This window comes from Triticum urartu, chromosome 3 (assembly GCF_003073215.2).
Source record: "Triticum urartu cultivar G1812 chromosome 3, Tu2.1, whole genome shotgun sequence".
Classification (NCBI taxonomy): Eukaryota; Viridiplantae; Streptophyta; class Magnoliopsida; order Poales; family Poaceae; genus Triticum; species Triticum urartu.
Window position 1 is genome coordinate 362,657,155 of NC_053024.1, and position 14,365 is coordinate 362,671,519.

The window sequence follows — 14,365 nt, forward strand, 5'->3', positions numbered from 1 at the left end:
GGAGGGTTGTCAACCTAATGTTGCTCTTGTCGTGGAGGATTTCCAATGTCGTCATGCTCTTGATGAACTTGATGTTCTTGGCGAGCTTTTGGAGGAGCTTGTCAAGCTCAAGGAGGAACTTGAGGAACTTGACGATGCACGCGAGCTTGAAATCTTTGTTCTTGAACTTCTTCGCGAAGTGCTTCTTCTTGTTCACGAGCTTGTCGGCCTCGGTCGGCTACTGCTCGACTTGAATCTCAGAGGGCTTGTCGTGCCACAAGTGCTTGAGCTTCACGGAGTTGTTGTTCTTGGCGTTGTGCCTCAACATCTTGTGCAACTTGGTGTAGACGTGCTCGCTCTTCCTCTTCATGTTGGCATTGTCGTTGCCGTTCTCGTGCTAGCGCAAAAGCCTCTTGGGTTTGACATCGTCGGAGCTCTTGAGAGTCGGTGTCACGTAGAGGATTGAGGCTTTCTTGATGATCGTTGCGCACGGCACGGCGTAGAGTGTTCGATGTCAGTGTACTTGAGCCAGAGAGAGTGAAGTCGGAGTGGCAACTTGAAAGGCTCATTCTTGAAGTGGAAGAAAAGCGGTTGAGCAACAAAGCGTGAATCTCGTCCATTCTTGCGTCATTCTCTTGCTTGTGATCGTCGAGCTTGTGGTCGAAGTAGTCCCTTGTACGTTGCTCGGAGAGTCGCAAGTCGGCGGCGAGGTTGTCGATGCATTCACTCATAGCTTGTTGCTCTTGATGCAAAGCACATTGTGCACCAAAGAGGTGACTCTTGGTGACGTAGGAGTTCTTGTCGTCGTCTTGCTCCATGAAGAGTGGGTTGGTAGAAGTACTTGGCCTATCCATCATTCCAAGACAAATGTGAGTGGTAGAAAGAGAAGAACGAATACCAAATGTACCTTGACCGAAGTTGAAAGTGGATCAATGATCACTTCAATGTAGGACAAGGAAATAACACAATTGGTACTAGCTCTTGTCAGTTTCTCACACCTACACAAGTAAAATCTTATGGTGGAGCTTGGTTAGGATGGTAGCACAAAATTTGATGCAATTGTAAGTGAGCTTCAATAATGTTGGAAAAGATTCGCAAGATGCAATGTAACAAGTAGACCAAGCATATAAGGTACACGGAAACACACACGCAAAAAGATAAGTGGGGTCGTGCAACCAAGGGTGAGCCAAAATGTGGAATCCAAAAAAATGCTCTTGTTGCACAACACTAGAGAGACGCTAGCACGATTGCACAATCAGCGGTGCACAACCTACTTAGCAAAAATGCAACGACTTCTATCCCAAGTATGCTCTATGCAAGGTGTTTCTATGATATGATCCAAGATGATCTAGTATGACAATCTTAATGTTGTATGATGCTATTGTTCTTGCTTAAAAGCTCTTTGCTTATCTTTCCTCTTTGCTTAAAATCTTGGTTAGCTCTTTGATGTTTGAGCTCTTTTCTCATGCAATGCTTGACGAACCAAGATAGCAATTGTGTATGCGATGACAACTTTGTGACACAAGAGATGATACCAAGATATGAAACAATGATGTATGTATGCTATGGGAAGTATGATCAATAATGTGCACAAGTCTCATTGCCGGCAATACTCAATGGCTAGTCTCGATGGGTAAGCAACGCAAAGGAGTAAGGCTATGATGTCTATCAATGTAATGGCAAGAGTGATATGTCCAATACCAAGACGAGGTTACTGTTCTTTGGTTCCACGTCCGTAAGCAAGAACGGATGACAGTGATCCAATCACGAATATCAAGATGTAGTCGAGGTGGTCGTTGTTGATGACGCGTCCATGGCGAAGATGAGCAGCGGTGATGTTGATGTCGAACCGTACCTAGATAGCCGAAACACAACAGGATACGGTACCGCAACTCAAATTCTCAAAGATCGAAGTAGCAAACGTGTCGGAGAGCAAAATGGGTAAGCAATGGTGGTGGTATGCAGAAGTGGGGATGGTGTATAGTGGTAGGAGTGCGTATGCGGAAATGTGGGGCGGTGGTGGTGACTATACTGAAAAAAATTCAGTTTCGTCAGGGTCGGTCGGACGTCCGGGCTAGGCCGGTCGTCGGACGTCCAGGCTGGGTCGGACGTCCGGTGCCTGGGCGAAAATCGGGCATGGGATGAACTTCACGTGTTTGTGACGGGGATGACGAAAATGGTCAAATCCAGAGGATTTTATGGATGGAAAGGGTGGGGAAAGGGGGGAAAAGCTAGATCCACTCAAAACAAAGCAAATCCATGGATCCAAACCAACAAAATCTCAACACACTAACAAACTACAAAAAAATTTGGGGCTATTTTTGTGGGGAATTTTCGAATTAGGACGAAAAACAACAAAAACTAGGCTAGAAACACAACGGGGAGGCTCCGAAATCGTGATCAACGTGGCTCTAGATACCAAGATGATGTAGGGTGGAACCCTAGTCGGCTGATCTTTCACGAAAGGAGCGGATCCCACGATGAACACAGAGAACACGAGGAGGGAAACAAGGGAAATCACAAGGGGAAACACAAGAGGAACACTCAAACTAACAAGAACAAGTCACAAAAGTGCTAGATCCTCGAATACATAAGAGAAGATACACGACCAAAGTCAACCACTGACGATACACGGTAACCGGTCTTCTCCATGAGGAGGTCTTGAGTTCTTCCCTAAAGAGGGTTCTTGAATCCGCTTGGCGGATCTTCTCCGGTGGAGGCTCGAATCTCTGAGGAGAAGGTAACCAAGTGGATGAGCAAAGCTCTCACACAAAATATGAGCTAATCCTTTGCTAACCCTAGAAAGTTGGACGAGGTGGAGTATATATAGTCCTAGTGCAAAAGAGGGGGGGCGAAGGGGTACATGGGCTGCGGCCCAACACGAAACGGTGCACAGGCGTCGGACGTCCGGGAGTCACCGGTCGTCCGGAGGCTTGTGAGGGTCCGGACGTCCGGTGCATGTTGGACGTCCATAGATTCGGTTCAGGTGGTCTTCGGTCGGACGTCCGGTCGGGGTCGGTCATCGAGGAGCGTCGGTCATCCGGGTGGCGTCGGATGTCCGTTTGTTTTGGCTCGGGTGTGGTAATGTCGGTCGTCCGGAGGAGGCCGGACGTCCGGAGCCTGGAGGTCGTCGGACGTCCGGGGTTCGTCGGTCGTCCGGAGCCTAGAGACTTTGAGTAGTTCTTCTTCTTCGCCTCCGTCTTCACGTCCATCTTCCTCTTCTTCTTCTCCTTGATCCTTAGCTTCTCCATGATACCTGAGAATGCACAAAGTGTCTGTATGAGGTAGTAGCCATGTCTCATGTGCATCAAAGTGGAAATGTGAGAGGAGATATGTCACCTCGGTTTCAAGGGCTCTTGCACGTGCTCGTGTCATGGGTCCAAGAGGGGTCGTAGGAGATGTAGTTGGGTCCATGGGGATGGCCTTGGGATGCTCCGCATCGTTGGTGCTTCTTCAGAACCTTCAATAATCTTTCTTCTTCATGTTCTGAAAGGTTAGCACTAATAATAATAGGATATATCTTTTCCTCGTCAAGATAAGCATATTTCAAAGTGTCTGGTAATTGTTTTAATTCAAACATAGGATCACCTTTAGGTGGAGGAGGACCTCCTAGAGTTTCAATAGGCAAATTGTGTTTAAGCAGAGGTTGTTGTTCAAAGAAAAAAAATTTCTATCTCATTTCTTTCATGCAGATACATATCATTTTCATGGTCTAGCAAATATTGTTCTAGTGGATCAGTAGGAGGCATGAAAATAGAAGCAAGACCAATTATTTCATCCTTACTAGGCAATTATTTCTTATGATGCTTTCTACTAAACTTAGAAAAAATTAACTCATGGGACTCATCACCAAAACTAACAACGACAGTTTGTTTCTCACAATCTATTTTATCACTAACGATGTTCAAGAAAGGTCTACCAAAGATAATGGGACAAAAGTCATCTTGTGGGGAACCAAGAACAAGAAAATCAGTAGGGTATTTTATTTTCCCACACAAGACTTCAACATCTCTAACAATTCCAAGTGGTGTGATGGTGTCTCTATTAGCAAGTTTAATAGTAACATCAATTTCTTGATACAAGGTAAAAGGAATAGCACTCACGCTAGAACCTATGTCACATAAACCATGATAACAATGATCTCCTATTTTGACTGAAACAACAGGCATGCCAACAACAGGCCTATGTTTATCTTTTTCATCGGGTTTGGCAATTCTAGCAGCTTCATCACTAAAGTAAATAGCATGCCCATCTAAATTTTCTAACAGGATATCTTTAACCATAGCAACACCAGGTTCTACTTTCATTTGTTTAGCATGTTTGGGTGCTTTAATATAACTTTTATTGACCACAATTGAAACTTTAGAATGTTCCTTTATCCTAACAGGGAAAGGTGGTTTTTCAATATAAGTAGTAGGAACAACTAGATCAACATTATAAAGAATAGCTTCATGTTTTGCTAATACCGGTTCTTTAATTTCTTCTTTAATAGGTGGGTGATATTTGAACCACTTCTTTTTAGGGAGATCAGCATGAGTAGCAAATGATTTTAAAAGGAGGCTACTATCTCAGAGTCAAGTCCATATTTAGTGCTAAACTTTTGAGAAGCATTAGTATTCATAAAAGATTTAACACAGTCACACTTAAGCTTAATACCTGACTCTTTACCTTCATCGAGTTCCCAATCTTCAGAGTTGCATTTAATTCATTCTAAAAGATCCCACCTGAATTCAATAGTATTCTTCATAAAGGAACCAGTACAAGAAGTATCAAGCATGGATTGATCATCATGAGAAAGCCGAGCATAAGAATCCTGAATAATAATTTCTCTTAAGAGCTCGTGATTGGGGCTTGAATATAACATTGACTTAAGCCTCCCCCAAGCTAGAGCAATACTTTCTCCTTCACGAGGCCAAAAACTATATATATAATTCTGATCACGATGAACTAGATGCATAGGATAAATTTTTGGGTGAAATTCCAATTTCAATCGATTCCAATTCCAAGATCCAATATCATCGCATAGCCTATACCATGACAATGCTTTTTCCTTCAAAGATAAGGGGAAACCATCTTCTTAGCTTCATCTCCGGGTAAACTTGCAAGCTTAAATAATCCACAAATTTCATCCACATATATCAAGTGCATATCAGGATGTTCGGCTCCATCTCCTGCATAAGGATTAGCTAGTAGTTGTTCTATCATACCCGAAGGAATTTCATAACCATTATTTTTAGTAGGTGCAGTAGGTTGAGGGATAAATAATTGTGGTTCCGGTCGAGGTGAAGATACCCCTAACAAACCCCTCAAAAGATTGTTCTCCATAGTAACAAGTGAGAATAAATTTTAGCATGTAGTAATAATTTTTCCTTACAGATTTCCACTTACCAAGAGCGCATCACTCCCCGGCAACGGCGCTAGAAAAGAGCCTTGATGACCCACAAGTATAGGGGATCGATCTTAGTCCTTTCAATAAGTAAGTGTGTTGAACCCAACGAGGAGCAGAAGGAAATGACCAGTAGTTTTCAGCAAGGTATTCTCTGCAAACACTAAAATTATAAGTAACGAGTAGTTTGATAGCAAGATAATTTGTAACGAGCAAGTAGCGATAATGGTAACAAAAGTGCAGCAAGGTATCTCAATCCTTTTGAGGCAAAGGACAGGCCAAAATGGTCTCTTATGATAAGCAAAGCGTTCTTGAGGGTACATGGGAATTTCATCTAGTCACTTTCATCATGTTGGTTTGATTTGTGTTCGCTACTTTGATAATTATACATGTGGGTGGACCGGTGCTTAGGTGCTGTTCTTACTTGAACAAGCCTCCTACTTATGATTAACCCCCTTGCAAGCATCTGCAACTACGAGAACAATATTAAGAATAAATCTAATCATAGCATTAAACTTTTGGACCCAAATTGGTCCATTATGGAATAGCGCATAAACTAGGGTTTAAGATTCTGTCACTCTCGCAACCCATCATCTAATAACTACTCCACAATGCATTCCCTTAGGCCCAAATATGGTGAAGTGTCATGTAGTCAACATTCACTTGACACCACTAAGGGAATCGCAACATACATACCCACTACTGCATGATGGTCCAAACGCGACAGTCAAATCAGACCCTTCGACGAAACTGTGTGCGATGCCATAATCGCAAAATGGTGGTGTAAAAAAAACCATGAAAAAAGGTGCAAAACGTTTGTGATGACAGATGCACCAAACACGGTTTAGATTTTAGTTGCGTGTGTGATGCAAGGCATACGGTTCAGTTCAATTAACTATTTGCGATGAGGAGGAACAAAAGAAACGGGAAGCCAGATGAAGGTGTGTGCGATCGATACGTCTCTAATGTATCTATAATTTATGAAGTATTCATGCCAATATATTACCATTCTTGGGTGTTTTACAATCATTTTATAGCAACTTAATATCATTTTTTGGGACTAACCTATTGACCCAGTGCCCAGTGCCAGTTGCTATTTTTGCTTGTTTTTTACATCACAGAAAATCAATATTAAACGGAGTCCAAACACCGCAAAACTTTTTGTGGATTTTTTATGGACCAGAAGACTCTCGATGGGCCAGAGCAGCACTTGGGGGGGGCCCGAGGGGGGCACAACCCACCAGGGCGCGCTAGGGCCCCCTGGCGCGCCCAGGTGTGTTGTGCCCACCTCAGTGGCCTCCCGTACCCCTTCTTTGCACTACAAATTCCCAAATATTCCGAAACCCCTTGGGGTTAACCTAGATCAGAAGTTCTGCCGCCGCAGGGCTCCATAGCCACCGAAAACCAATCTAGACCCGTTCCGGCACCCTGCCGGAGGGGGGAATCATCTCCGGTGGCCATCTTCATCATCTCGGCAGCCGCCACGATGAGGAGGGAGTAGTCCACCCTCGGGGCTAGGGTTTGTACCGGTAGCTATGTGTTTAATCTCTCTCTCTCTCGTGATCTATATCACGGGCTTTGTTAATATAGATGGATCATATGGATGTTTCTTCCCTCTATACTCTTGTTGTGATGAATTGAATCTTTACCCTTTGAAGTTTTGTCTTGTCGGATTGAATGCTCAGATTTGAGAACACATGATGTATGTCTTGCAGTATGAATACTTGAGGTGACAATGGGGTATCATATTGATTCACTTGATATACGTTATGGCACTCAACTTGTGGATTCCCGCAGTGATATTGGGGTAATCTATGCATAGGGGTTGATGCATGTTTTTATTATCTTTTCTTCGATAGAAACTTTGGGGTCTCTTTGTAGTTCTTTGTGTGGATTGAGTATTATGAATATGAATATGCTTTGGTGTTATTCTAGTATGAACTCTAGGATAGATCGAACGGAGGAAATAGCTTTGTGTTATTTTAGTACGAACTCTTGAATAGATTGAGCGGAAAGAATAGCTTTGAGGTGGTCTCGTACCCTACAAACAATTTCTATCTTTTGTTCTCCGCTAATAGGAACCCGGGAGTGATTCTTTGTAGCACTTTGAGGGACAATTATATGATCCAACTATGTTAGCACTGTTGAGAGGTTGCACTAGCAAAAGTACGGACCCTAGGCCTCATTTTTAAGCATTGCAATACCGTTTTTGTGACCGTTTACTATTTGCTACCTTGCTGTTTTTATTTATTCAGATTATAAAAATATATTTCCACCATCCATATTACACTTTTATCACCATCTCTTCACCGAACTAGTGCACCTATACAATTTGCCATTGTATTGGGTATGTTGGGGACACAAGAGATTTCTTGTATTTGGTTGCAGGGTCGTTTGAGAGAGACCATCTTCATCCTACACCTCTCATGGATTGATAAACCTTAGGTCATCCACTTGAGGGAAAATTGATACTGTCCTACAAAACTCTGTGCTTGGAGGCCCAACACATGTCTACAAGAATAAAGTTGCGTAGTAGATGTCAAGCTTGTCGGGGGAAACGACACCTACGGGATCACGAGGAATCCATTTTTGCTACGGTTGGCGGGCGCGGGTCTGTGGAAAGAGCGGGATTGAGAGATCAACGCAGGGGGATTATCCAGGTTCGGGCCGCAAGTGATGCGTAATACCCTACTCCTACTGGTTTCTATTTATTTGGTGTTCTTGGACTAGCTACAAGGCGTGCAGGGTCCAAAAAATTAGAATCCTTTCTCAGTACACTGCGGACCTCCTTTTATAGTCAAAGGGGCTGCCACAGTGGCACACAGGAGGTGGAAAGCTATACAGTAGTCGAGTCTATCTCCTGGCACCGTAGGACAAGCGCATTTAATGCGTCGCGGACGTGCCCTTCTAGCTTTATCGAGGGCGACAAGGAAGCTCATCCCAGCTTTCGCCGCCTCGCCTGGCTTCGACGTGTGTCCAAACTGACGAGGCATGTAGCGCCACGCTGGCTGGCTGCTGAGTTGGTGCAGTGGCAGAGTCTTCACGAAGATCTGCATGCCACCACGCAGGTGCTTGCCGAGTCGGCCTAGAGGCTGCACGTTGCCACGCAGGTGCCTGCCTAGCTGGTGGACTGGCAGCTGCATGGGAACGACGGTGGAGTCTTGGCAGATGTGGGACTAGATGCGGCCCCGCGGATGTTTTCGGCAAGAGTCTTGCCGGGGTGTAACATCCCAAAATTCTAAATTTTGGAATGTTATAAACAAATAGATAGATTTGATTGATTGGTTGATTGATTGTCTGAAAGTGAGTGAAATTCGAAACTTTTTGAAAGTTAAATGAGAGGGAATAAAAGGACTTTCCCAAACTTTCACCTTTTTCTTTTGATCCCCGAGAATTCAAATTCTTTTCATCACAAAACCCTGGAGAGAAGATGACATGACTTCTTCCATTTATTTAAATGACATGGGGTGTTGAAAATATTTGAATTTCATTTGGAAAATATTTCCAATTCTGAAACTTTACGCAACTCAATGACCCACGGAGAGAGTTGGGGATTTTGTTATTTTCATATTTGAGTTTTCTCAAATGTTGAGAATAGGATCATTTGATTTTATTTATTTTATCATCAATTATTTCTATTACAAAAATATGAGAGAGGGAATAAAATGACTTTCCCCAAATAAAGAAATATTGAGGATTTAATAAAAAAATCAAAGAAGATTTTTATTCCGGAGTTTTTCGGTGTTTTATTTGAATTTAGAAAAAATGTGCCTTTTTCAAAATTGCATTTAGGGCCCAAATAAATGTTCAACTTGTGCGGCTTGACTTTAGAAGCCCGAGAAAATTTATTTCGGAATTTTTGGAGTCCGTTTAGTATTTCTTTTTATTTTTCTTCCAAGCGGAATAATTAAAAAAAACGAACCGACTTCGGGCCGTACCCGAGCGGGACACCGCCCGGGGGCAGCCATTAAATAGCGCCGCCTCGAGCCGCCCCAGCCCATTAGCCCCGCCTCGATCCGCGCGCGCCGCCGGAGCCGCCGCCGCCGACGATCCCGCCGCCCGAGGTTCGTCGCGCCTCGATTTCCGTGTCAAAAAAAGAGAAAAAAAATCGGCGTTCGTCGTTTTTCTTTTTCTCGGATTAAATCCGTGATTTTTCTGATCGCGATTCCTGATCCGATTTTCGTTTTAGTTTAACTTTTTGCTCGTTTATCGGAATCAGGCGATTCAAGCGCCTAGAGTTTCGTCTCGAAACCCTCTATCCGTTTAACCAACTTAAACAAGTTTTTGTTACTGTAAAATTTGCCCTAGATCCAGATTACTAGAATGAAGTTGTTTTCTTTCGCCGTTTGTCTTTCGTTGCTTCGTTCGATTTGATTCCTTTTGCCAACCGGAGTTCTTAAGTTGAACCTTCTGGTTAGATCTCTTATTTGAGTTTTACCTATGCATTAGTTGAGTACTTATTGTATGCTTGTTTGTTTGTCTGCGATAGAATACCCGGAGTGCGCAGCCTGTTACTTCGAGTCGTTAGGTTTCGCGGATCATCAGCAAGGCAAGTAACACTTTGATCATACCTTTTCTACTACCCAGTTTTATTGCATTAGATCAATCCTCACACATTGCATGATTAGGATCTAATTAAATTGTGGGATGGGAAGTAGATGAGGTAGTACCTATTACCTGTTTATTATCAAACCTTTGGGAGTTACTTCTACGTTTGCTTATTATGCCATGCTATGCTAGTAGACGTGGATTGGGTGAGTGAAATCCATGACAGATGTGAGATTGTTAATTAATGGTTTATCTAAGGTGGCGACTTAAACACACATCTGGGTGGATTGAGGCACCTGGGTATTCCAGGACTTGCCTGTTTTCTTTGGACCGCCACCCAGGCTCAAAGGGATCATGAGACTATTCATACTAGAAACTTCCGTGTGCAGCCACAAGCTATTATGGGCTCTAGCATAGTTGACTAAGTTGTGCGAACTCTTACAGTGGTAGACTAGCAGATGTAGGGGATGTAGGTGGTACGGTCTACCCATCGTAAGGTGCTAGCGCTTCTGAAATACTATGTCTCGGTCATCCGTCTTCTCAAACACCATGTAGTGCGAGAAACCAAACGGAAGGAGATCGAGTCTTGTGGGGAAAAGTGCGCAAACCTCTGCAGAGTGTATAAACTAATCATGGTTAGCCGTGTCCCCGGTTATGGACATCTTGAGTATCTAGTACTTGGATTATCATGTGAATCTCATCATGTTACTTTAAATTAATTTTGTTGGGTTTAATGATGTTACTTAATTGGGATTGAGAATGCTGTCAACCATTCTCAATGTTCAACAACCACCATGATAGTTAAATAAAAATTTATTCCTTTGCAGTAGGGAAAAATTGGCATTTTGCAAAAACATATAACCATAGAGCTTTTCCACCAGCCATATATGCATGTAGTGATAGCCATTGTTCATCATTCTCTATGGTGTGAATTTGCCAGTACATTCAATGTACTGACCCTCTGTGGCTGCAACGTCTCATGTTGCAGGGAATCTTACGACGAGTAAGTGATACGTTAGGGTTACGATTTCTACACTCAACTTTGCCGTTGGTGTTGATGGGAATCCACAACCATGTTACTTCCGCTATTTTGGATTGAGGTAATAGTATTTACGTTACTTTTTACATGTGATTTACCTCTGTTATAAATCCTCGAGTACTGTGTGTGTCAGCATACCGATCCAGGGATGACACTTAAGCACAGAGACTTGATCCATTCGGGTCGGGTCGCTACAAGATGGTATCAGAGCACATGTTGACTATAGGACGTGAGCCTAGAAACTGGCAAGCCCATAGCAAAGATTTTTCTCTACAACTTTCCCTTTCAAAAAGACCTTTTACCTCTCTTCTCTTCTGAGCTTATTCAAAAATTCCCTTTAGTGAGACCATACCCCTTTCCCCTTTTGACCACACGAAGATTCGACTGATGAGACCACTCCAAGAAGTACAAGATATCGGACAACTAAGACCACTTCGGAATGAAGAGTATTTTCCATGCATCTGAATAATGGAAACTACAACAGCTGAAGACTCCGAAGACTAGGAGAATTGGAGGCTATGAAGAATTTCCAGATTTGTATGACCTAATAAGACTCCCCTGATGGAACTTGACAGACTATGGAAGTTATCAATACCCGACATCAAGGTGTATCAGAGAAAGACCGGAGCATGGAGCATTAGAACTCAAAGTTTTGTCAAAGAAAACCCTAAGGCAGGAGATATCTACTATGGAATAATAGCTCATGGGGAATGACAAGAGCAGAAACACGGTTATCCGTGATGTCATCACCCGCTGATGCTATTGTCACCGTGCTGAGTTAAGCATGCATATGCATGGAAGGATTGAATGGTAGAAGGCTAATGAAGCATCTGTCAGCAAAAGATGAAGTTTTAGCCATAGCTAGTGTATCACCATGATTTGGAGTATTAGATCAAGGATTTTAAGATGGACCTGCAGGAAGCTATATTCGACAAAGAAGCATTCCGTGAAGAACTTAGGACCAAGGAGCTGAAAATAGCCAAGCTGGAGGAGCAAAACCTCGAGATACCGGAGATTCGTTAAGAACTGAAGGACAGCAGGATCATGGTTCATGTCAAGGATGTTGAAACCCGGAAGTTTGGAACGCAACTCCAGAATATTAAAGGACGTCATGAGAGACTTCGTGTCAACAGAGTTTATCTGGAAAAAGAACTTGAGAAAGACAAGCATGATCGGAAGAAGCCATTGGAGGCATGAACACGACTTGAAGAGTTTGGCGACATTGAAGATTTATTGACCTTTAGAAGACCAAACCCCTGTTATATACCTACGTTAGATGCGACGTTTGTGAGCTGTCATTTGTTTGATGTTTTTCCCGACAGCCACAAATAAAATATGTCTTTTCAAAACTTTTGTTTGTATTGTGTGTATCCCTCTCTCTCTCTCTCTCTCTCTCTCTCTCTCTCTTATCTTACCCCAAACCCATGGACCCAATAGAGGATGAATGGAGATGAGCTTGTATTTTCTGGACCGATGAGTCAGTTGGAGACAGACCGATGGATTCAGAACATGGAGAATCACATGGAGAATAACCCTATAGTCGGAAAGGATATGACCCAGCATGCTCTTCAGTGCTTTGAAAGAGGTGCTGCTACTTGGTGGAGGATGCACCAAACCATCAATGGATGGCAAGGAGTAACCACTTGGAAAGAATTTAAGTTGACTCTGCCAAAGTCTCGGCTTGTGTCCCAGAAATTGAAGCCTTATGGAAAGGATACGAAGAAATCTTGTGCATGCAAGATTTGTGGAGAAATAGGACACACCATAAAGAACACAAGGATGAATGCCCTAATTGTGAAGGAAGTCATCCAGTTGAAGAATGCCCAACTAGGCAGATTACTTGTTTCTTGTGTGAAGGGACTACCCACTATCCTGCTCAGTGTCACATTTACCCCATGGTACAACGAACCATCCAGCAGAAGAAAGAAGTAATGAAAGGAGCCCTCATGGAAATTTTAGAAGAAGTTGTGATGAAGGAAGAGATGGAGGACACATCTAAAGAAGACCCGAGTAAACCCTGCACTAAGTCTTGCTATTCATGTGGAGAAGAAGGACACATCTCCCAAAATTGTTTGAATGGGGATCAAGTAGAATTCCCGACAAAGGAAGTAGAATATGACCCACAAGAAATAGAAGCCATGATTGGCATGAAAAAGTCCAGGAAGAGAAGCAGATTGGATTCCAGGAAGGACCTGAGTCATATCACCTGTTATAGGTGCAAGGAGTCAGGGCACTACCTCAATAGTTGCCCAAAAAGGAAACCTCGAGACTTGTCAGAAGTGATATGTTTTCGTTGTAATGGAGCAGGGCACTTTGCCAGAGAATGCCCCAAGGAGAAGGAAACTTGTGCTAGATAGTTGAGTTTGCAACAAAAGAAATGGACTAGTAGACGTGAGAACATTTTCTTGAGGTGTTGATGAGACATGTAATGGAAAAGCGAGAGATTGTAATCACTTGAGAATGAATAAAGTTAGCATCGTTGGTACTGATATGGATTTTATGAGTTGTTACTCAATGAAGAAGAATTTTGGCCATTCTGACGATATGAGAAATATGGTCTATGGAAGATTTGTGCATTTTAAGGGTGGTAGTACCCTGTAAGAACCGTTGACCCTTGGAAAAGATAAGGATACTCCACTGAGTGGATTTCAGACAAAATGCATACGAGTTTTGTCTCGATATGTCTGATGCCCCAAGAGTATGTGGGATGAAGTTGGAGACTGTCAGTTGTTTGGACCAAATGTTATCAAGGAGTCAGAAGAGAATGTTAAGTTGATTCGAGATAGACTGAAGGTAGCTCAGTCCAGGCAGAAGAGTTATGCAGACTTAAAAACTCAAGGAGGTAGTCTATGAAATTGGAGACAGAGCATGTCTTCGTGTGTTCCCTCTGTGAGGAGTTAAACGAATTGGAGTTAAGGTAAAGTTAGCCCCGAGATTTGTAGGACCATACCGAGTTTTGGAGCGTATGGGAGAAGTGGCCAACAAGTTGGAGTCACCTGAAGGACCGTCATGAGTTCATGATGTGTTTCACGTTTCCCAGTTGAAGAAGTGCCATGCAGAGATGGCCAATATTACCCTGTAAGGACGCTTGACCCTGGAAAGGATAATGATGTTCCAGGAAGTGGAATATGGACTTCATAAGTATAAGTTTTTATCTCGGTATGAGGGATATCCCACGAGGATGAATAGATAAATTACTATTGGATATAAAGGAGGTATGATGTCGGAAATATGGATCAATGGAAACTCCATGATGAGTCTGAGTAATCATGTCTTAGTTTGGTGCCAATAGAAGGAAGGAAGATAGTACAATTGGGTGGATTTAAGAATACTAGGAAGTTGGAAGTTGGAATAATGATCAGTTGCCCGATGATAAGTTCAAGGACTACAAGTGATGAGATGGGCCATAACCC